Source organism: Vicugna pacos, chromosome 14 (assembly GCF_048564905.1).
Source record: "Vicugna pacos chromosome 14, VicPac4, whole genome shotgun sequence".
NCBI classification, from domain to species: Eukaryota; Metazoa; Chordata; class Mammalia; order Artiodactyla; family Camelidae; genus Vicugna; species Vicugna pacos.
Genome location: NC_133000.1, coordinates 9,026,966 through 9,051,052, shown reverse-complemented (window position 1 = coordinate 9,051,052; position 24,087 = coordinate 9,026,966). Strand labels below are relative to the sequence as shown.

The window sequence follows — 24,087 nt, the reverse complement described above, 5'->3', positions numbered from 1 at the left end:
GGTTTTTCCAGGGCCCGGAAGTTTGAAAAATAGTTTGGGGATTTACATTACTAAATGCAGTAATGCCATCTGATGTAATTTTACTTTAAAAAAAAAATCAAGCATAAATATTATTATCATTTAAATCTTAACCTTTTGAAGGTGGAATTTGAGGGCCTCTAAGTGCATATGGCAGGCAGCGTCTAAGATAGTCTCCAATAATTCTCATCTTCTAATATTCGTACTATCGAATTGTATTGAATTCCTTCATTCAGTCAATGAATACTTACTAAGCTGTGATCTGAGCCAGGCACTCTTCTAGACCCTGAGGGTCCAGCAGGAACAAAACAGAGTTATTACTGCCTCTGAGAAGTTTATATTCTCACAGGGGAGAAAGACAATAGAAGGACACATTGCTGTCTGTTGCTGTAATAACGCTGCATAACAAATTGCCCTAACGCCTCATAGCTTAAAGTCACCACTATTTATCATTATTTCTCATGTGTCTAAATATTGGCAGGGTTGGGCTTGGCTGATTTTCCCTGGACTTGCTCCTGTGTCTGGATCTGACTGGGCCAAGCTTGTAGTCACAGTGAAGGCAGAGGAGAAAAGCAAGGGAGCAGCAGTGCACAATGCTTCTTGAAGACTTGAAACTGACTCACTGTCATTTCCTTATGTTGGCCAAAGCAACAGACAAGGGAAGCCCAGGTTCAAGGGGTGGGGAGATAGATTCAGCCTCTTGATGGGAGGATTTGCTAACTCACATTGCAAAATTTGTAGATATGTAAAGGCAGTAATTTTGGTTATTGGTAAAATCAATATGATACACTAAATAGGTAAAATGAATAGCATGTAAGATAATGTTGAATGTTACATAGAAAAACAAGGCAGAAAATAGGATAGGGAGTGAAGTGGGTACCATTTGGGTAAGTCTCTGAAGAAGACAAGAAGGCAAGCTGTCAGATGTCTGGGGCATAAATGTTTCAGGCAGAGCAAGTCAAAGAACCCGAAGTAGAGGTGGGGCTGGCATGTTTGAGTAGGAGAAAGAAGGAGGGTGTGACTGGAGTATGTAATACCTGGAAGGCCACTGTAAAAACTTTGGCTTCTATGAGGGAGCCACTGGAGAGTCTTGAGCAAAGGAAAGCCATAAGGTGCTGGAGAATGTGTTAGGAATAGGCTATAGCAGGGGGAAAGGGAAGGAGGGGAGCAGGTGGAGGACTATTGTAAAATCCAGGGCACAGATGATGGTGACTTGACTAGAGTGAATGATGAGGTGGTAAGAAGCAGTGAGGTTCTGCATACATTTTGATGGTAGACCTCATGACTCAGTCACTCTTGTATTTATGTTTAGAAATAGAACATAATACCTATAAAAAGAAGCCAGTTGATTGCTTTCTTTTCCAAATACAAAGATCACCAATATCATAAAGAAATATAAACAAAACATTTTTTCTTTTTTTGAGCCATAACTAAGTATATTTTAATTTACATTTCAAAGTTTTATTTATGTCTGAGAGATGACATATTTTGAATTTGTTAATAAATAGTGTTCATATAGTAAATTTAAAGTAACAATAGAAAAACTACAAAACATTGCTGAAGGAAATTAAGGATGACATAAATAAATATAAACACATCCTAAGTTCATGGAAGAGGAAACTTAATATTATTCAGATGACAATACTACCAAAAGTGATCTACAGATTTAATGAAATTCCTATCAGAATCTTGATGACTTTTTTTTTTTTAACTGAAGTAGTAATGTCCATTCTAAAATTTATGTGAAATCTCAAGGGACCCAGAATAACCAAAACAATCTTGAAAAAGGAAGAACAAAACTGGATGATTCACGCTTCCTGATTTCAAAACTCACTACAAAGTCACAATAATCAAAACAATGTGGTAATGGCATAAAGTGAGACATATAGACTAACGGACTAGAGTAGAGAGCCCAGAAGTAAGTCCTCAGATACACGGTCAAATATATGACCCTTTGACAAGGGTGTCAAGACTGTTCAATAAAAAAAAGAGCATCTTTTCAATAAATGGTGCTGGGAAAACTGGATATCCAAATGCAAAAGAATCATATTGGTCTCTTATCTAACACCGTATATAAGCTATAAGAATTAGTTCAAAATGGACCAAAGATCTAGATGTAATACTTAAAACTATATAACTCTTAGAAGAAAGTGTAAGGCAAAAGCTTCATGACATTGGATTTTGCAGTAATTTTTTTCTGTATGTAACCCGAAAGGCACAAGCAACCAAAGAAAAAAATAGACAAATTGGACTTAGTAAAAAAATTTTTTAAAATTGCACATCAAAAGACCCCATCAACAGACAAAAATGGCAGTTATGTAAAGGAAGAAAATACTTGCAAATTATATTTCTGATACAGGATTAATATCTAGAATATATATAGAATTCCTAAAACTCAAAATTAAAACCAAGCAGCCTAATTTTAAAATGATCAAAGGACTTAAATAGAGACTTCTCCAAAGAAGATATACAAATGACTAATAAGCACATGAAAAAATTCACAACATCACTTATCATTAGGGAAAAGTGAATCAAAACTACAGATACCACCTCACACACATTAGTATAGTTACTATTAAAAAACAACAGAAAATAATAAGTATTGTTGAAGATGTAGAGAAATTGAAACCTTTGTGCATTATTGATAGAAATTGAAAATGGTGCAGTTGCTGTTAAAAACAGAATGATGGTTTCTTAAAAAATTAAAAAATAGAATTACCATATGATTCACTAATTTCACTTTTGAGTATATGCACAAAAGAATTGAAAGCAAGATCTCAAAGAGATATTTACACATGTGTTCATAGAAGAATTATTCACAATAGATAAAGTATGGAAGCAACCTAAATGTTCATCCATGGATAAACAGATAAACAAAATGTGATAAATACAACAAACGTAGCCTTAAAAAGGAAAGAAACACTGACTTATGCTACAACATGGATGAAGCTTAGAGACGTTATGCTAAGTGAAATAAGCCAGTCACAAAAGACAAATACTGTATGATTCCACTCAGAGTACTCAAAATCATAAAGATGAAAAGTAGAATGGTGGTTGCCAGGGAATAGGGAAAAGGAGAAATGGGTACTTATTATTTAATGGGTACAGAGTTCAGTTTTACAAGATGAAAGGGCTGGAGAAAAGTGCTGGTGACAATCACATAACATAAAAGTGTTTAACTCCATTCAACTGTACGCTTAAAAAATGATTAAAATAGTAAATTTTATGTTATAAGTGTTTTACTGCAATTAAAAAATTGGAAAAAAACTATTTCTTCTTGAGTGAGCTTTGGTATTCTTTGTCTTGCAAAGATTTTGTCCATTTTATCTAAGTTGTTGGATTTATAATATTTCCTTATATTCCTTTTAACATTGTGAGTCAGTAGTGATTCTTGACAATGGTAATTTTTGTCTTCTCACGTTTTCTTTTAATTTGTCTAGAGATTTATTAACTTTATTGATCTCAAAAAACTGATTTTTATTTCCATTCTTCTGCTTACTTTGGCTTCATTTTCTCTTTTATTCTTTTAGTTTCTTAAGGTAGAAGTTGAGGTCATTGATTTGAGACCTTTATATATTTCTTATATACAGTTTTAATACTATGCATTTTTCTTTTATTGACAACCCACAGATTTTGATATCATGTGTTTCACTTTCCGTTCAGTTAAAAAAATACTTTCAAATTTTTCCTTTTGATTTCTTCTCTGACCATTTGATTATTTAGAAATGTGTTTTTTAGTTTCCAAATACTTGGAATATTCTAGAGATGCTTCTGTTATTGATTTCTAATTTTATTCCATTTTAGCCAGAGAACATACTTTGTGTGACTTGGGTAATTTGAATTTACTGATAACTTGTTTTAACGTCCAGAATTTGGTCTATCTTGGTAAACTTCCAAATGCACTTGAAAAGAATGTGTATTCTACTGAGTGATGTATTCTAAATATATTAATTAGGCCAGTTGGTTAATGATGTAATTTTCTGCCTCCTTGTTCTCAGTTATTGACAGAAAGGTATTGAAATCTCTGATTATAATTGTGAATTTCTCCTTGAATTTTTATCAGTTTTTCTACATGTATCTTGAAATTTTGTTATTAGGTACATAAATGTTTGAGTTATTCCATCCTCATGTAGATCGATTGCTTTAACATTTTAAGATGACCTTATTTATCTCTGATAAAACTCTCATCTCTGAAAAAGAGAATAGTAACTGACATTAACATAGTCACTTCAGCCTTCTTTTTGATTAGAATTAGCATGCTATTTCTTTTTCCATTTTTTACCTATTTGCATCTTAACATTTAAAGTACATTTCTTATCAGCAACATACATAATCTCTGCCCTTTAACTGTGGGAAGTTAGGCATTTTACATTTAATATGATTATTGATATAATTAGGTTTAAATCTGTTATCTTACTATTTGTTTTTCTTTTACTGTTTATTTGTTCTTTGCTTTTTTCAAGAAGCTGATAATGGTGTAAAATAAAACATGAATGTAGATATATTTGAGTAGACTTAGCCAATATTTAAAGTTTTGTACTTTCCAAGTGCAGTCACAGCTCATCCTGGAAAAGGATGTATTGCAAAGAATTTAGAAAGTGTACCTGGAATTATAGTATTAATTTTTTGTTTGTTTCTGTATATTCCTTGTTTTCACCACTAGAACATATGCTTCATAAAACCACAGAATTTGTCTTTTTTTTAATCTTGCAATCCCTAGCTCATATAAAGTGAAAAATAAATATTTGTTCATTCATAGAGATTTAAGAATTCTTGGATTGGTTGTAGGGAGAACATTTGAGCCAAGTACAGTAAAATGGGAGGAAAGCCAATAGTTGAATGTTTTTCAGGTATCTGGTATCAGAAAGGAGTTTTAAATAAAAGCACAAGATCATGGCAAGAACCAAGGGCTGAAAAAAAAAAATTGCAATCACTTGGAAGGAACTGGTGAAGAAAGAGAGCAAGAGATACCAAAAATTACTTATGAGAGTGCCTGAAAAGCTGCTTGAGTGCTATTCTGCTTTTCAAACTCTCTTTTGATGGTCCACTGCCCCACTACCAACACTGTGCCTCCTTTGCTCTGAAATACATTTATTTGTCTATTAATTTGTTGAAGATTTATTGGGTACTATTTTGTTGCTTCAAAATTAATGGAGAGTTGTCACAACTTAATAAGGAGACAGATATTTGCGTGTGTAGATAGATTATTATAAAGCATAATGAAAAATATAATAATGGGTGTGTGTGCATTTGGGATAGGACTGTGGAAGACAGGGAGGAAGACTAATCACCTTTTCTTGGGAGGCAGGTCAGAGAGGATTTCATAGAGAAAGTCTTAACGAATGAGTAGGAGTTTCTAAAGTGAACAAGGTGTACAAGGCAGTGAATGGTACAATAGTGAGATGAAAGAAGACGTGAAAATCCCCAAAGACATGAAATAGCATGGCCTAGTCGAGGTATAACAAAGAGGTTAAGAGAAGGATCGTAAGGTGTACTGCTTAGTAACTGTGCGTACTTGAGCAGTTTACTTAATATCACAGAGCCCCACTTCTTCTAGCTGTAAAATAGGAATAATAGTACCTGCCTTGTGGTGTTATTATGGACGTTAAATGAGATAAAGTATTTAATATTTTATCTCTCATGTAACCGATGCTAAGTGAATGGTCACTTGTATTGCCACAACTATCTGTACTACTGCCATTTCTCTTAGCATTGCTGGAGCATCAAGCATTAAAAATATTTCTGGAGCAAGATTAAGCTGGAAGGGTAGGCAAAATCCAGACCAACAAGAGCCTCATATGCCACGTGAAAGAGCTTCAGCCTGATCTTGAGGTTTCCGGAGAATTTGTTCTTAAAAGATTTTAATATTAATATTAAGTTTTAATATTTCTTGGATTAATATTTTTTGAAAAATGGCTATTCAGAGCCTTACTACTGACACCAATATATAGGAGGTGGTTGGGAGATAGTGGGGAAGGCTGGGGAGCCTGAAACAAATCAAATCCCTTGATGAAAAACTTGCTGAAGATAATGTACGAAGCAGACGGTTGCAGGTTGAGAATGTAGTAGGCCAAACTCATGTGAAAACTCCACAAACACATACATAGAAAGATTAGTAGGTGGAATTTCAGTGTGGACTTATATTCAATAGGTGATTCACAATTGTCCCAAGATCTCTTTTCAATGGAGTTACATCAACCAGTTATTCCTATCATATTTCTGCCTCCTCCCACAGCCTCCCTATCTCAGTATAAAAAGATGCACTGAACTATGCTTTATTGAATGGCCGCTTCTAATTGTGAAGTTACACTTAATCAGAATGCTGGATTCACACTGAAGTAATTGACTGGCTAATTACTCTTCTGGGAATGTGGCCTTAGATTAATCGTTATAAATAATGGGAAACCAGATAAGCTTACTCTTGCATCCAAAACAAAGAAGAGGAAACAGTATTATTTTTATGGTTTTAGCTTCCCTCACTTTCTAGATACTGCAGCTGTGTCCTCATTGTATTTTATAGCCAGGAAAAAAAATCACCCCTCAGCAGTTCCTATAATTTCAAATTTATAACTATGTCCAGGGTAATTCACCCGTAAGCCAACTAGAAATAAAAATAGAGGAGATAGGCCCATCTGTTGGAGTGATTTCTCAACTGCAGAAAACATTTTCCTTTCTTTAAAAGCAAAGCTGTAAAATCTGTGTAAATTCCAATTCGTAAACCATGAAACTCTAATTTTTCCACTTCTCTAGTCACTTTGAGTAAATGATTTTGCATATGTGGGATGTCAAAAATCAACAGAATGGTCCAAGGGAGTGTGAGTGATTGATTTTGACTACATGAAAGTCCTCTAAGTGATGGTAAAAAGATTCTTCAGGTAAATTAGGACCAAAAAGAATTCTATTATGCTTGGTACTGAAAGATCCCTATCTTCAGTTAGTATTTTTTTCTGCCGCACAAGTGAATTTCAGCATCTTAGGTAATTAATTTTAGTTAATCAGGGTTTCTTTAGTAATTTAAAAATTAACCCTCTTTTCTTAAATCTTTTATCTCTATTCTTAAAATAAGGCCTCACTTAGAAATACTAATAGGGCTATTTAAATAGCCCTGGTAAAGCCATTATTTCAGGGGGAAAATGTCTTAACCTGAATAATTCAGACAAGAATAATTGTTTTGCTTGAATATTCTGGCTATGATTCTATCAAATTCCCTCTTATTCTGCCTGTGTAGAATAAACTTTAGCTAGCAAAAACTGCTTTGTATTTTATGGAGAGTGTGACCTTGATTCCTTGTGTGATAAATCCAAAGGTGAAGCATATGAAGCAGTTACCACTTGTGCAGCAGAAACTCCTCTGCTCGAAACCCACACATCTACGTTCTGTGAAGTGAAAGGTTTTTTCCACAGAGCACCACATAACAGCAGTGCTTTCATTTTTCACAAGCTGTTAAAAGCAAACACGATGAAGCACAAGTGCTTTTCAGATAATGTCTTACACCACTGCATAATCCTTCCCCACCATTCTCAGATCTCAGAGTGATGAACAAGAAGGCGGAGGAACGCCCGGCAGTCTTGCTGCAGCTGCACCCACACCATTAGTGGAGCTAGACTGAGAAGTGCCACTTTCTAATGCAATGTCATCACCCCTCCTGGGCATCCCCTACATCATGGTTGGTCTTAACCAAGTGAAGAGGTCTGACACAGAGGAAGAATCTTCAGTTATATTTAAACTAAATGTTGAACCGTAATGGGAGATGGTTTTACTGTAATCAGAGTATTTGCTTACCAGGTTGCTTCCCTTGCTTTTTTATGTTCTTTTGTTTCTTTGTTCTTTCACTTATTCATTCATTCATTCAATAAATTCTAGTGCTCTCACAGTCTGAAGGGCCCAGACTGTGTTGGTAGAATTCAAGACCATCTGAGAAAGCTTGGTTTCCTCTTTCCCAGCTTATCAAAAAGCTGGGTTGAGTACAACTGAGTTGACATAGTGGATTGAACTTTAGAAACTTCACCGAACACTTAATTTAAACATAAGTGGACACGCAGCGAACTACAGTTTCTATAAAGATCTGATTATACGCGTGGTTTGGATGTCAATTGCAATCCTTTCTCATTGGAACTCAAGGAATCGACAGGTAGAAGGATGAAGTTTAAGACTGAAAACATTGGGGGAAAAGTCGACCAACTCTCTAGTCAGCGTCAATCCTTGACAAACTGCCGAATAAAGAGAAATGTGTCCTCAGTTCCTGCCAAATGTTTATGTCCTTTCCTCCTTTCAGGGTGAATTCTTCCACACTCCTACAGGCAGCTCAGTAACAGAGCAACTTTTCTCAGGAAAGAGTTGATATCAGCTAATATTAGTTATTTTTACTTTGGTGTGAATTTAGACCTCTTAGAGCTGTTTGCATTTTAACAGGAGCTTGGAAACAAAATATCGTATTGTACGGAAGGAAATTCAAGAGCAAGTGACTCTGTGAGGGAGTCGTTTGGGCAGGTGAGCCCATTCCTAACAAGAGCAAGTAACTTCTTTACGTAGATGTAAGATTACCACCCCGCCCCCTCCCCGCAGCATTCATTGATGGGTTAATCGGTATAATGGGCTTAATTTTCCTTCTGTCTGAAGTGAAGCCAACCCTTAGAGTCACATGAGATTATTTGTGTCTTTTTTCAAGTAGCATTTGATGAGATTTATTTAATCAAAAACACTTCTCAGTTAGTATGGAATAAATGATTTGTCATAGATCTAAAAATAATGGCAGAGATGTGTTACCAGAATGACTTCAAGGAAGAAATGATCGATTGTGATTAGAAAACAAACCACATACCAAGCACTCAATCATCAGAAATCTGATAGAAAAGGAAATCTCTATTAATAGTATATAACTACACATGGCATTCACACACCTGTAGTTCCATTTATAGAATCCTTTGTCTTTTAAAGAATGACTGGAGTGGTAAAGAAAACATATATATTATACATATGTATTTAGACAGAGTATAATAGGAAATAGTAGCACTGTAGTTTGTCCTGACTTCTGCACAAAATCAGTTTCGTGTAAAATCAGTTTTAACCTTATTCAACTGCACAGAAACTCTCTCATGTGCTGCTTCATATACTAAGAAACCTTGCGCCTTACTAGTTTGTATCCTCAGTGTCATGCAATTTGCCCAGAATTAGGTGCTCATCTAGTATCTCTTGAAGGCTGAATAAAAGTGTGAATGTTGAAAAGAGTCAACCAAAATTTGAATGAATAGTTAGAGAATTAACATGAGGGAAAAAGAAGAGGCAGGGAATTCATGAAATAAATAAAATAAAATAAATTCTACCTCTCTTAAAATCTAATGTATCGCCATCATTATCTGAAGTCCCTAAGGTGGAAACTCTCAAAATTCTCAAATAAATTGTTATCTTAGGGTGAATTCTGGGTGGAGAATGTTCATAAGAAATTAGATTTTCAATCATTAGATTAGTCTCTCTTCTTTCTTTGCATGCACACAATTTATTACTTCTCTCAAGCAAATAATCACCCACCAAGTATGCATTTTACACTTTCAACTTGCTCAGCATGGGACTTCCATTGAAGGACGCATCTACAGACATAGGAAACACAGTTTTTATTTTGAGATGCATACACTATTTGGAAAAAACGGGAGCAACACAGAGAAAAGTAAAAAACAAGAGAAGGAAGAATGAGTATACAGTGGAGAAGGGCACCTTTGAGTAGCCCTACGTTGTCTCATCGGTGGCTTTTCTAGATAGTCAGGTCCCTGGCAATACTGATGTAACTTGAGGTATTAGAAATTACTAGGACAGATCAGGTGTGGGATCAGAAGCCATGCTGACTTTACTTGCCACTTCAGCTGTCAAAGTTAAACTGTCCAGGGAAGTTTCATCTCCCTTATCATCATAGTATTTTGTACACATTCTTATTTCAGTTTCAAAATAAGAGACTGTCACAAAAGCGACACTTGACTTATCACCTTGAGAAAGCACACACACTCAAACAAGATTGTGAAGCATCAGGTCTTTTCTATACCAACAAAATTAGGGTCATTGAGACAAATAACCCATCAAGACACAATGTGACAAATGGATGCTCTAGTTAACTTGTAAGTTACCTTCCTTCTCACTGGTAGGACTTCCTGAATCTCCTTTAGCTTGGATCCTTTTTTTCTCTCTCTCTCCCTCCCTCTCTCGCTGTCTCAAATTTGTATTAGTTCATAGCAAACTTCTGTTTTCTAAATTTAAGTGTAAATCACTTTATAGCTAATCAAACCTTCTAATAATTTTCTATCAAGTAACTTTTTGTATCTCATTGTACGAATTTGTATACCATTTTCCTGAGGGTTTTATTTGTCTCTACTGAGGAATACCAAAAGTGCTAAGTGAATGACATATAACAGAAACACTATGCCAAATGCCTGAATCAACACAAAAATACTGTAACAAATAGCTAATGGTTCCTACAAAATAGGTTCCGTCCTTTGGTTGCAGTCTCCTTGTAAAGCCCCAGCTACTAAATTAATGATTTGAGCCCTGGAACTTCAGGATCGTGTGACACACTCCTTGGAGAGGTCCTTGACAGTTTACAGAATGGTAAATTTCTGAGAGATTATTTATCACATGATCAGAGTCAACATTCTACACCAGCTGCTAGATGCAGCTTCTTCTACTTTAAGAAAATGGACCTGCAAGTGTTATCTTCTGGATATTTAGCTGGATAATTATTTCTGTATTAGTCAGAGACTCAACAGGTGTTTATTAACCACCGACTCTCCCTTCTCCCACCTGCAACTTCATTTGGTAGGGTGGGGGAAGCCACAGGAGAGCACGTCAGGCTTTCTGTTGCTTGTGACCTTGCCATCTTGTTCAGCTAAGACCTACATGGTGACATAGTCAGGGAGCAATGAATGTAAAGCGAGGTGGCACTTACTGTATTTGCACTTGGAATGGAAGGGAGAAAATGATGGCAATCGGTAAAGTCAACACAGGCTGCGTGGAAAGCCCTGTATCTAAGCTGTATCTCGAAGGACTATCGGAGCTTTGATAGGCAGAAGGAAGGAAAATAGTCATTATATGTGGAGAGAACACCAGGGAGAGCATAACTGGCAGTGAGCAGAAGGCATAGAAAAACCAGGGCGAGGAATGCACTAACTGGAGAAAAACTGCCTGTTGGTGGCTGTGGAAGATAATTCCAGTTGTCAGGATTGTGTCTGATTATGGAGTCTTATTGGAATCCAAGCTGAGGAACTCAGGATTCATAGGGCAGCAAAAAGGAGACACCAAAGGTTATAAGTAGAGAGGTAACATGATCGAAGCTGTGTAAAAGGGAGACCAGAGTGGCAGATGGAACAGTGGCTGGAAATCAAATATAAAGCACTGTTAACAGCCAAGGTACTGTGTGTAATAAATAACCAGTACACCATGCTGTGTACCAACTTTGTCCTTTGGTTTCGCAATGATTTATTTGCTATACCACCACCCTCATTATCTAAAACAGAACACTACAATTTCATATACCATCTGTGAGCTCCAAATGGTCATAATTAACAGTCACAAATGTTGTAAAAAGGTGATGTGCTAAAAATAACCTTAGTATGCTCGTCAGCAGGCTGTTTCTGCGAGTACCATGACATTCAATGAAAGAACAACTATATTTTGTTATGCCTTCACATGATTATATTTCTTACACAGATTATGAAACTATGAAAACATGCCTCTTGAATTAAACATCTTGAGGTTTAATACATCACCGATGGTCAATTAGGGGCCAAGATAGCAAGACCCTATCAAAAGTAAGTGTCCTTCAAATGAGATCTGGCTGCTGTAGTGTCTAGAATACAGTAAATATCCTCCAAAATGCTTGTTGAATGTAGGAAAAATGTCGGCCATTTAGGTGTGTTTGTGGCAAGTGTGAAGGGCTATTTCATTACTTTGTCACCGAAGATTCCCATTCTTGACTCCTAAGCCGAGCTCAGTAGAGAGATCATGGTCTGGTGCTGAAGGAGAAATGAGCCCCCTTTATAGTGTGCACCGAGATTCCTGGAGAAGCTGGATGGTCTCAGCACAGTCAGGATTGAGAGTTTGGAGTTTAATTTTCACCACTGAAAATGGCCATCTTTGTTACACATACTTATGGCTGCCCAAACTGTTACAGCTAACTACAAAAGCAGTGAGCCAAAAAAGTGTATAGAATTTCATCCAGTTGAAGGTGCCACTGATTGTAGGGTGCATCATTATCTTATATTCTACTTAGAAAGATAAAACATTTCAAATTAAACCATGGCACAAAACTACCTATTTAAAAACTTGTTTTATACTTAAAGATATGGAAGAGCTCTTTTAGACAGTTAAAAAATCATGATCACTCTTTTCTTTTAGAAGGAAAATATAAATTAAATGGATTAGTTAAACTATTTCTAAACCTCCCCCCACTCACAGTCTGACTCTTCTAAATGAGTTTTGACTCGTCCAGCAGTGCCTGAGTTTTTCTTTACAATGTCATTCTCCATGCTGTCAAGAGCCTTAGTGATGCAGACTTTCTTAAAAGAATGCTCCACTGTTTTCTCTGGGACTTTTCTCCAATCCACCATTAAGTTTAGTGCTACCATTTTGTTGCTTTTGCTAGAACTGTTTAGATATATCTAAAAAGCATCAGTAACTACCACACTTGATGGGTTACTTAGGTGCTTCTGGGCCTCTTTGGTGGAATTTAGCCACTCAGCTGTCATACGTACTTTGTTTAAGGGCAAACAGTATTTACCTGATGGGGGTAAATTTCTTATTCTTTGATTTTTATGCTTTACAGTTAAATATAGAACCAGACTTTTGGCCATTGGAAATTTTGCATAACATCACAGTGATAAACTACCCAAACTCATGGTTTTGATTTCTTTAATTCTTAGCATTGATAATATAATTTCAAGGCGTGTCAAAAAATTCTAGAGTTTCATTATGGTTTTCTGTTTGACTAAATCTAATTCCATGATTCTCTCAATTAAATCGCTTGTATTGGAAGTTAAGTAGTTGATGTTCAAAGTCAGAAGGGAGTGTCTGACAAAATAGTGTTTGATGCCTTAATGCTAGTCCCGCTGGATGCATGAGTCACTCACATCAGCTTCTCATTGCTTTCAGTTCTCCTTCATCCATTTCTGATGTTCTGAGCAATTTCTCCTCCCTTGCTTGGGTGTGATTGTCAGTTCTTTTCCATTATCTCAGTAACAAAAGTAATGTAGATTCATTTAGTTGTAGGTGTCTTTCTTTCTTAGTTCCTACAAAGCACTTGGTTATTGTTTTTGCAAGAAAGTACGGAATTGCATCTGTCCTTCCAATGACAAATTTTTGCTTTGCTAGGACCAAATTTATGTTCAATTACTGTTTCTGTTCCTTCCTTAATATACAGTAGCTTTTAATATCAATGCTGAATCATAGTATAATCTTCCTGAAGACATTTTAAATGGCAGTTCAATTCATTGTGTTTATAGAGCAATGTATATCACTTAACCGAAGGAACCACAATACGAACAGCTCTGACCGAGTTTGTATAAGCACAGCTACATCACGACTGGCCAACAGCTATTACAGCATAAAATCAATGTCAGACTTACAGTGGGGCTGAAGAACTACCTATGGAAAAGTAACACTTGACCTGCATCCTTGATAGATAGATTGGGTCGGTATAAGAATAGGAGCTTGGGGATGAGGATGGGAATTGAGCAGTAGAAGTCATGTTGCAGGAAGCAACGGCAAAGTCCCTGTTAGGGGAGCTCCTCTGGTTCTGGTTATATAACCAGTCTCAGACTTAGTGACAAGGCATATGGGTCAGGGGAGAGGACCCAGCAACCCTCCTGTGTGGGCCCCACCATCTTACCTTAACCTCTACCCTCTCTCCAGGAGGAGAGAGGGCTTGTCGAATTTTGCATGGTCTAGTGTAGTAATAAAAGATGAAGAGCAGCTATCTCATTGGTTAGGCAGATGCTTGTAGAGAAAAGTGCTGGTTAGTGAGAGCATCTTGACTCAGAATAAAAGAGATTACTGGCAGCATGGAGTAAATCAAAGATTTAAGACACCTCTTGGGGACTGTTCAAACAAATATTTTTTGAGCAATTCTTGAATATAAGGTATTGTGCTTTTTAAAGTACTGAAATTCCTGCATCGGCCAGATTCCTGCGGCTCTAACAAGGGTATAAATGTAACGTAGCGTCCTCTATATCCGTAGAATGGTGATGCTTGACAAGAGTTGGATTACCCCTTTCAGTATTTAATCTCTCAGGATTTATGAAGAGTCAGCAAAGAAATGGATTTTTCCTTTCCTTTCTTTTAACCTCTTAATAGATTTTGCAATTAAATCCTGAAGTGTTTTTCTCTAGTTTTATTGAGATAAAATTGACATGCAGCACTGTATAAGATTGAGGTATAGGGCATAATGACATGACTTACACATATTGTGAAATGGTTACCACAATAAGCTTAACATCCATTGTCTCACAGGGATACAAAGGGAAAAAAAAGAAAACAAAACAAACAAAAAGGTTTTTTCCTTTGTGATGAGAACTCTTAGGATCTACTCTCTTAACAACTTTCAGATATACATCAGTGTTAACTATAGTCATCGTGTTGTACTTTACATCCGTAGTACTTATTTATCTTATAACTGGAAGATTGGACCTTTTGACTGCCTTCATCCAATTCACTCTCCCCTCACCCTCAACCACAAATCCAATGTCTTTTTCTATGATTTTTCCCTTTTTTTGTTTGGAGTACACATATAAGTGAGATCATACTGTTATTTTTCCTTCTCTGTCTGACATATTTCACTTATCATAAGGCCCTCATGGTCCATCCACATTATTGCAAATGGCAGAATTTCCTTCTTTTTATGGCTGAATAATATTCCACTACCTACCTACCTATCTATCTATCTATATCACTTCTTAATCCACCCATCCCTCAATGGACACTTAGGTTGTTTCCATATCTTGCCTATTGTAAATAGTGCTGCTGTGAACATGGGGTACAGATATCTCTTCAACATGGTGTTTTTGTTTCCTTCAGATGTTCCCAGAAGTGGAACTCCTGGACTGTATGTTAGTTCTGTTTTTACTTTGTTGAGAAGCCTCCATACACTTTTTCACTGTGGCTGTACCAATTTACATTTCTGTCAGTACTGCACCAGGGTTCACTTTTCACCACATCCTGGTTGACATTTGTTATCCCTTGTCTTTTTGATGGTAGCCACTCTGACAGAGGCGTGAGGCGATATCTCATTGTGATTTTGATTTGCTTTTCCCTTATGCTTAGTGATTTTGAGCACATTTTTGTACCTGTTGGCTATTGTGTACCTGTGTATCTTCTTTGGAAAAATGTCTATTCTAAATACTGAGTTTGGATGCTGCCCTTATATGTAGAGGAAATTCCTCTTTCTGGGATTTCTTTTATAATCAAATTATTCTAAGAGAGGTATTGAATTAATACAATACATGCTACTTATTGAAATTCAGTCATTAACATTATAGTGTGAATTACTTTCATAGATGACTCCCTCTGAGACGGTGCAATGAGCAGATGTGATGGCACATATAGTTTTAATTAAAGTAAGAGAACTAACAGGACATATGAATAAGAGGGCTGATGCGAACTGAGATAAAATTTAGTTTTACACTTCTTGAAACAAAGAGACCACAGAATACAGTGGCTCAAGGATTAGAGAAGTTTGTTTCTCTTTCACATAATGATTCCAAGTTAACGTCCAGGTTTATGGGCTATTCAGTTCTGTAAAGACCCATTATTCAGGAACCAGGTTCTTTTCATCATGTAACTGCTTTTGGTACCATATATATAGTGACCTGTCCTTTTCAAAACCCAGTCTAAGCCATAAGTGCCACACATCTAGAGCAGTGCTGCCCAGCAGAACTTTAACAGTGATGAACATGTTCTCTATCCACATTGTTCAGTAAGGTAGCCACTGGCCACATTTGGCTATTCAGCACTTGAAATATGGCTAGCATGGCTGATAAACTCAATTTTAAATTTTGTTAAGGTTAACTTTAAATTGCCATATGTGGTTAATGGTACCACACTGGACAGCACAGAGCTGGGTAACAGGCAAGCATATTAAACTGTAAGCTCAGGAGGGCAGGGTTTACACCTATTTCCCTACTGTGTTGTAGTGTCTTTCATGGTGCCTGGACCATGAGGGAGAATTAGTTCATTGTTTCATCTTGCTCTTAGAGACAGACTCAGACATGGCAACAAGGCTTTGATTTGGTAGGGGGCAAAGATTTTTGGTAAGTGTGGAAGATAGTACTTGAACGTCTGTCCCAAGGTGAAAGAGGTTTAGATCTATGGATTTTTTTTTCCTGATCTTCATCTTTCATCGTTTGCAGTTTGAAAATAACCCATAAGGTAACCTTATTAAATTATTGTTTAATCATTACTAGCCTTACTGACATGGCAAATTGAGAGTTTTTTTTCCCCTTGGGTTTTAATCTGTGAGAGATACTTGTATTTTATTTTAAAGTAATTTGCCTAAGAAGTAAATCTCTTTAACTATGTTTCATGTTCAGGAAACCTACACAGTCCCTTAAAGAAGTAGCGTTAATTAGTGCTAGTTGGTGAGATCACAATGAGATATAAATTGGTAGTTAAAATTAATCTCCTATGACAACTGTGGTTTACCACATGATAGAACACACACAATTTTCTAGCATAAAGAGTTTAAATAGTTTCCTATAGAAAACAGTCTTGTGTGAAGGTTATAAATCAACAGTTCTTAGGACTCTTAAGACAAACCGTTACATATTAGGAAAGTTCTTTTCCCTCATTAGCAAACAGGCTGACACAGAAATTCAACTTTCAGGTAACAAGTTGAAGAATATGTATGCGTTTATTTAAATTTTAGGATAACAAATATGTAAAATTTCACTAAAATTTTCCTCATCTAGCTAATAAGACATAATGGCTAGCTAAGCATGTTCCTTCTCAAAGAACCTGTTTCAACCATATTTCATTTGTTTCAAGGTTTCATTAAACCTGTGAAGTATCTGGCTTCAGTTACACCTTTTAAATCAAGGCTCTGTAAGATCTAGAAGAAACAATAACATAACTAGAAAAGGGTACAAATGAAATGAGAGACAAAGCACACTCAGCAAAACGCAAACAAAATGAAATCAGGAATGACGCTACAAATTTCTAAAAAGTAGCATTCAAATCTCAAAGACTTAAGTGGGATCCAGAGGGTTATAATATAATGATAAAGAATATAATCTATGAAGATGTTATCATTATTTTAAACTTTTCTGTGACAAATACTAAAGCAGAAAAACATAAAATAGAATGTCCTGGAAACACAAGACTGTGATAAAGCAATCATAGTGAGTATACATACAGAAGTATACCCCAAATTAAGAACAGAAAATACAAGGGTATTGAATATTTCAAACTTTATAAAATGTCAAATAAAAAATGTAATATATGATTATTGTACAATATGCTTAAACAATATTGAAGTACAAAGTAAGGAAAGAGGACATCTCCATCACAGCCCCCTAATTCTACAACCTGCCCAGAGATGCATCCTTCTAGAACTTTTCCTTATGTATTCATAGATCTCATCAATTTGTGAAGATAAGTTTCCTTGATTCATGGTAGGGATTTACCATAAGTTTGAAAACTCTTCTAGTGATGCATTTTAAGTTTCCAATGAACTGAGATTTGGGTTTTTTTTTTATTATTTAACCTTGAGTACACACATTTCATTTTACTCTAGAAACAAATAGCAACCCTTCTAATGTTTCACTATGTAGTTTGTTGAAGCCTTCTGCCAGTCACCTATTATCAAATTAGCTGCTATAATTAAGGAAAGTCAAATTCATCTGAAAGTGTTACTGAATTCATTTATAATGTCTTATCCTATATTTTCTCAGTCAATTAGTATTAAGATACAATTCCTCCATCATGAAAGTAAGTTGAAATTTACTAAATGTTTTTTTGCCATCCTTCAAAATGATCTATGGGTTTTTCTCCTTTAATCTGTTCACGAAGATTTTTCTAATATTAAAGCATCCGGAAATAAGCCCTACTTAGTCATTGTGTATTATTATTTAGTAGAAGGATGAATTTAGCTTATTAATGCTTAAAGTACTGTATGTTTCTACTATATTCTTAAATCATTAGTCTATGATTTTCTTTCTTTCTTTTGTTCTTGTCCTGTTGTTTGTTATTCTTTACGAGTCTTGAAAACTTAGCTGGAAAAGTATCTTTTTCAATTCTCTGGAACAATTTGAATATGATAGGAATTACCTATTCTTTGAAGGGAGAGCCTCTTGGAATGTGGCTGCTTACGAACTTTTTCAGTACTGTCTACGTTTAATGGCCATTTAGTTTTTCTATTTCTTTTTAAATCAATTTTGATGATTTGTATTTCCTGGAAGGGGCTATAAGTTTCCTGTAAGTTTAGAGGTTTTGATATGTAACTTTCTTATGCATGTTTATGAAATATTGTATTTGATTTTTCCTCTCTAATCCAGGTATTAGTTACAAGGATGTTTTCAACTTTCTGTGATATAGTTGGGCTGCTGCATGTATCTTGCCTCTCTCGTCCTTTGTTTAAAACTCTGTAGTCAGAGAATGGACCCTCCAGTATTAACACAATAGTTCCTAACTTTACAAGTATGAGACTCTCACTTTAACAATTAAAAACAGCTGTGCAATTCTTGATATGGAATATTTACATTTTAGTACTTATTAATTGAGAAAATATAAGATACTGGGCATGAGTTTAATAGTACTTTTAAGTACGTAGGAATTTCCCTAATCACAATAGAACCTAATACATTTGAAAGACAGTAGTATTATTCATGTGTAGGGGTGTTATTTCATCTGTCTGCTGGGAGCCTGATCCTCACCTAGATTCACAGACCTCTTGCAATAGCTATGTAGCCCCCGATCTCAGACCCACAGGCTGAGAACTGCTATTCTGATTTCTACTCTTCCTCTATTGAGGCTGATTACCTGTCTCCCTCCTGCTTAAGTCATTCCTTGGACTTGAATATTCTTTCTGCTCCCATCTCCCCAGCTCTCACTTCACTGAGATATAACTGACATATAAAATTGTACAAGTTTAAGGTATACAATGTGTTGATTTGATATACTTATACTTGTGAAGTGGTTACCATAGTAGCATTAGTTAACATCTCAATCAAATCACATAATAATGACCTTTTTCTTTTTTTTTTTGTATTGAGAACATTTAAGATCTAGTCTCTAAGCAACTTTCAAGTACATAAAACACTGTTGTTAACTATAATTACCATGCTGTACATTAGACCTCCGGAACTTATTCCCCTTATAACTGGAAGTGTGTACCTACCCTTTGACCAACATCTCCCTATTTCCCCAACCCCACAGTCCCTGGGAACAATCTTTCTAGTATCTGTTTCCATGAGTTTGGCTTTTTAAATTTTTTTTGATTGAAGTATAGTTAATTTACAATGTTGTGTTAATTTCAGGTGTAAAGCAAAGTGATTTAGTTATACTTACATGTTTTTTCAGATTCTTTTCCATTATAGGTTATTATAAGATATTGAATATAGTTCCCTGTGATACACAGTAGGTCCTTGTTGTTTATTTTGTATATAGTAATGTGTATCTGTTAGTCTCAAACTCCTAATTTACCTTTACTTTTGTTTTCTATGTCTGTGAGTCTCTTTCTATTTTGCAAATAACTTCATGTGTATCATTTTTTTTTAGCTGCCTTTGTTTCTCGGATATTTAATTTTTTGGTGGAAAAAACTGAAGTAATTTTTTTGTAGGCAGGTAAACTTTTTTATTGCATATATGTGTGAATAGATATTTATATCCACATATATATGCATTTTATTTTATCTCCTCATTTGAGTGATACAGAATTCTAGTTTCAAAATTCTCATCCCCACCCTCTCCCAATCTGAAGATTTCATTTCTTTACCTACTAGAGAGCAGTGTTTACTGTTACAATTGGTACTAGAATCCAGTGTTTCTGATGAGAATTATGGTATCAATCAGATTATTATTTCTTTGAAGAAATATGTTTTTTCACCTTTTTGGAAGCTTTTTAAGTCCTTGCTTTATCCTTGCTCTGAAATTTCATGAGGATGAGATCCATTAATCTTGCCCACACTTTCCGTCTAAAGATGCCTGGGTTTTTCTCTTAGCTCTAAGCCTACTTTTTGCTGTTGGCTTCAGTACCAGCCAGTACCTTAAGTTCAAGAAAAAGTAGGCTGGCACATATTGCCAAAGAGAGAAGTTGCCAGAGATTTGCATTTGCCTTGTGGTCAAGAGAGAGTTTTTAGATGGTATAAGTAAGAGATGTCAGTGGGAGGGTAGGGACCCTTTTTGGAACCCAGAGGCACGAAGATTTAAGGAATGTGTTTGCCCGAGAATCATGAAAATCAGATTCTAGGCTTGTCCCTACTTTCCTTATGAAATGGAAATGTGGAACCTTGATGACCTTGAAGGTCCTTTCCAGGGGTTTAAAGTTCTCCTCAGTGGTTCTCCAAAGGGGGCTGTCATCCCCATTAGGGAGAGTTTCCAGGTCACTTTGGGGATTTAGTATGTAGGGGCCAGGGATGACAAACATTTTACAGTACATGGGAAAGGCTTGCAAAAACAAACAAAAAAAGAATTGTCTGGAACAAAGTAAAAGTCCGTGGTCCTCTGGGCAACACCAGGAACAGCCAGCCGTGAGGTGATTTCTTCTGCTTCCCGGCATCCCTTGTCCTTTCCTGCGGGACTGGACATGATGGATTCCCCTCGTGGCTGACAGAGCAGTCTAACCTTGGCTGCAGATGAAGCTTGCTGCTGCTTTGCCTCACAGATTGCTGGAATTGAGGCTCTCCATCTCCTTGACTTGCAAGGTCATCCTTCTCTTTCTCCAATGATCAGTAACTATGCCACATTACAAGTTTACATGTTTCTGTGTCATTCTTCCTATCTATCTAGATATGCCCATTCCATTATATCCATGTTCTTGAAACCAAAGACTGTGGCACACAGATGTCATTCCCCGTGGCTGAAATGAGGAAGACCCGGTCCAGGAGGCCGGCTCTTCCTATGTGGAGCCCAGGGAATATCAACGGTGGTTTAGAAAAAGGAGGCCTCAAAGCAGGACAAGGTCTGGCATGATGATTTTACGTCTGTTCAGCATACCTGAGGGGAAGGAACTTCAGATTTGTTAAAGCAAAGCACAGAAGATTCAGAGCTACTAATTGGGTCTCCCCTTTGCTGCACTTTCATTAGCTTTGTAACTTGTATTGACTTAAATATAATTTGAAGATTCACCATTTCATCTTAAAATATGTGTTTTGTATGTTGAAGCCTGCTACTGGCTTGGCTCAAATCCTCCTTAGAGACACATTTTAACTGAAACAGGCCATTCCAAGGGAAAGCTAATTATTCAGGAGCAAACTTGCGCAGTTCTCTCTATAGCACAATCTGAGGAGTTGGGGAAGAAGCAGCCCTTGGTCATGCCACCTGCTTTTTGCTTAAACCCCACCTGGGGGCTGCTCTGGCCCTCTGCATGTTCTCTAACTCGGGGCCTGGCTCCCTTGGACTCTAGGGATAGAGGTCCTGTGTACCTTTACATTTATTTCCTCCAAATCCTTCCCCGCCACCCTCTTTTAGTTTAGTTACACTTAACTGCCATATTTTCCCATATGAGTTTCATCTCTCAAAAGCTTGGTCAATTCTTAAAAAAAAACAAAAAACAAACAAACAAAAAACTCGGTCAATTTTGTTTTTCTATGTGAATGCTTCTCTCTTCATTCCCACTCTCTCTGCCTAAGTAATAATTTCCACTGGTCCTTCAACACTCAATTCAGGAATCATCTTCCCAGGAATTCTGCTTTTCTGTTCCTAGACTTACTTCTCTTATAACCTTTCTCCAGGTGTGGTCTAAGAGAGTCACCACAGGAAGGCTTCCTAAAAGTGTAGATTCCTGGCCTGTATCTCAGCCTTACTGAATCAGAGCTCTTGGTGAAACCCGGAATCCACATTTTTCGTAAGCTACTTAGACCACGGTGGAGTGGTTTTGAGTGTACTTCTCTGTCTTTTCTATTAAATCACGAACAGTTTGAGGGGAGTTGTGGCGTATTATTTACATTTGTATCCCTAGTACCTAAACAGTGCCTGACACATAGTAGATACTGAACTTAATTTTGTTGTTGTTGAACTAATGATCAAATCACAGCAGAAGTGCAATCAAAGACCTGTGCTTGAGTTCTGGTTCTACCACTTGCTAAATGTGGGATTGGGACAAGTTATCACAACTTTCCGACTCTCAGTTTCTTAATCTATCAAATAGAGATAATAATACCTACGCATCAGTCTGATAGATTTTTAGATGATTTTACATCTCCAATATTAACAGGCTAAGAAGAAACTTCTAGGAGTGGAAGGATTTCTATGAAGTGACATTTCAAAACATTGTGAGAATTGAAAGGTTTGGCAGGTTAGACCCAGAAATGAAAGGACTGACCTGCTTGATTATCCCAATTCTCTTGCATTGGTCTGCTGGGCTGATGATATTCTGGTTCAGCATCTCTGATATTCATAGTCTTTGCACACAGATAAACGATGGTGAACAGGTTGTTTATGTCTGTACCTACTGAGCTGTTTTCCTACTGTCACCAGTTGTTGTATTTCAACAACGCATCCCTCTCTCCATCCAGTCAGCATCTACTGAGCATCCACATGTTCAAAATGCTACTAACAGTAATAGTAGCTACCATTTTTTTGAGCCTCAACTATGTAGTAGCCACCTTGCCGAAAATTTTACGTGCTTTCTCTCAATTTTCACAGCAAACCAATGGTATAGTGCTGTTATTTATCCCCATTCTACAGAAGAGGATCCTGAGCATACAATTGCCCAAAATCTTATAGAAAGAAATGATGGAACCAGGACTTAAAACCAAACCATCTTACTCTAGGGCCCTCTCTATTAACTCTTATAATACCCTGCTTCTACTGACTTCATAGTCCTTAAATCATATGCATCCAGGAAGAAACACAACAATGTAGGAAAAAATAACAGGAAGAAACACAACAGTGACCAAATAGAAAAGCAAATTTATTCCTTCTTGATTCCAAAAATCTCCTTCTTTGCTATACTTTAAGGGATTAACAAAGTCAATTGCTTGTTCCGTTTGTGCAGGCTTGTGTTTATTTTGACTTTGTGTTTCAGATTTTGTTTAGTTACAACTTTAGAGAATGGTGGAAATAATTATATTGGCTTCTCAGTTTTCGATTCTATAGCTTTTTAATGCTGTGTCTGTGCTCGTCGAAGCACTGCTGAGTGGGTCGACTCTGAAATGTTGAACCGATTCCAATTTGCTCCCTAAACCCAGTTGTTCCCCCCACTATTATGGTTGAAAACAGTTCCTTAGAGTTTTCACTAGAAGTGGTCTGTCTGTTCTTGGTCAGATTGGCCCTTCACAGTCGAGGTAGTGTTTTGGTGATTGCCTTATAAGTGCCTCGTTCAGTTTCCCAAGCAGAAAATGTTGCAACTTATTGGGGATTTGTGAAATGTCATAGGGATGATTAACATCTTGTCTTCTAAACTCTGCATATCAAAATTGGCTCTAAAATGTGAAGCATCACCAGGTGTTTGGTGTTGCCTTTCCCTAATAGATTATTTAAAGCTTTTATCGGTCATGACAGATTGAGAGGGTGAGGTTATCTTGTAAATCTTTTAGTGCATGTTGAGGCAATAAATTAAAACACCATAGTGTGAAGCTTCCATACTGGATTAAACAAGTAATTAAATGATTATAGGCAGAATGAACAGCTCCACAAGTCAACATGAAGGATACAGAAAAACCAATACATTAAATTCTAAAGCTTATTTAGAAAGAAAAAAGAAAAAAGAAAAAAGAAAGCAGTAGGGCTTCCACTAAAGTGGGTTTTATGTACTTGAAGCCACAAGTAATAAAATAAACTTACTTATAATCATTCCTATTCAAGTTAATAAGGAATAAATGAAAAATATTAGATGTTAATATATACTGAGGAGGAAAGAACTATTATCAATTAGTATTT

General features: G+C 36.4%; 1 long non-coding RNA gene across 5 annotated transcripts in view; it reads left to right on the top strand.

Moving 5' to 3' along the window:
- The window catches only part of LOC140701096 (uncharacterized), a 233,931-nt gene that overhangs the window by 44,871 nt on the left and 164,973 nt on the right, over positions 1-24,087 (top strand). For all 5 annotated transcript variants that reach the window (XR_012079929.1, XR_012079930.1, XR_012079928.1 and 2 more), the window contains exon 2: positions 8,431-8,552. This is a non-coding gene — a long non-coding RNA (uncharacterized lncRNA). The remainder of the gene's footprint in view (positions 1-8,430; positions 8,553-24,087) is intronic.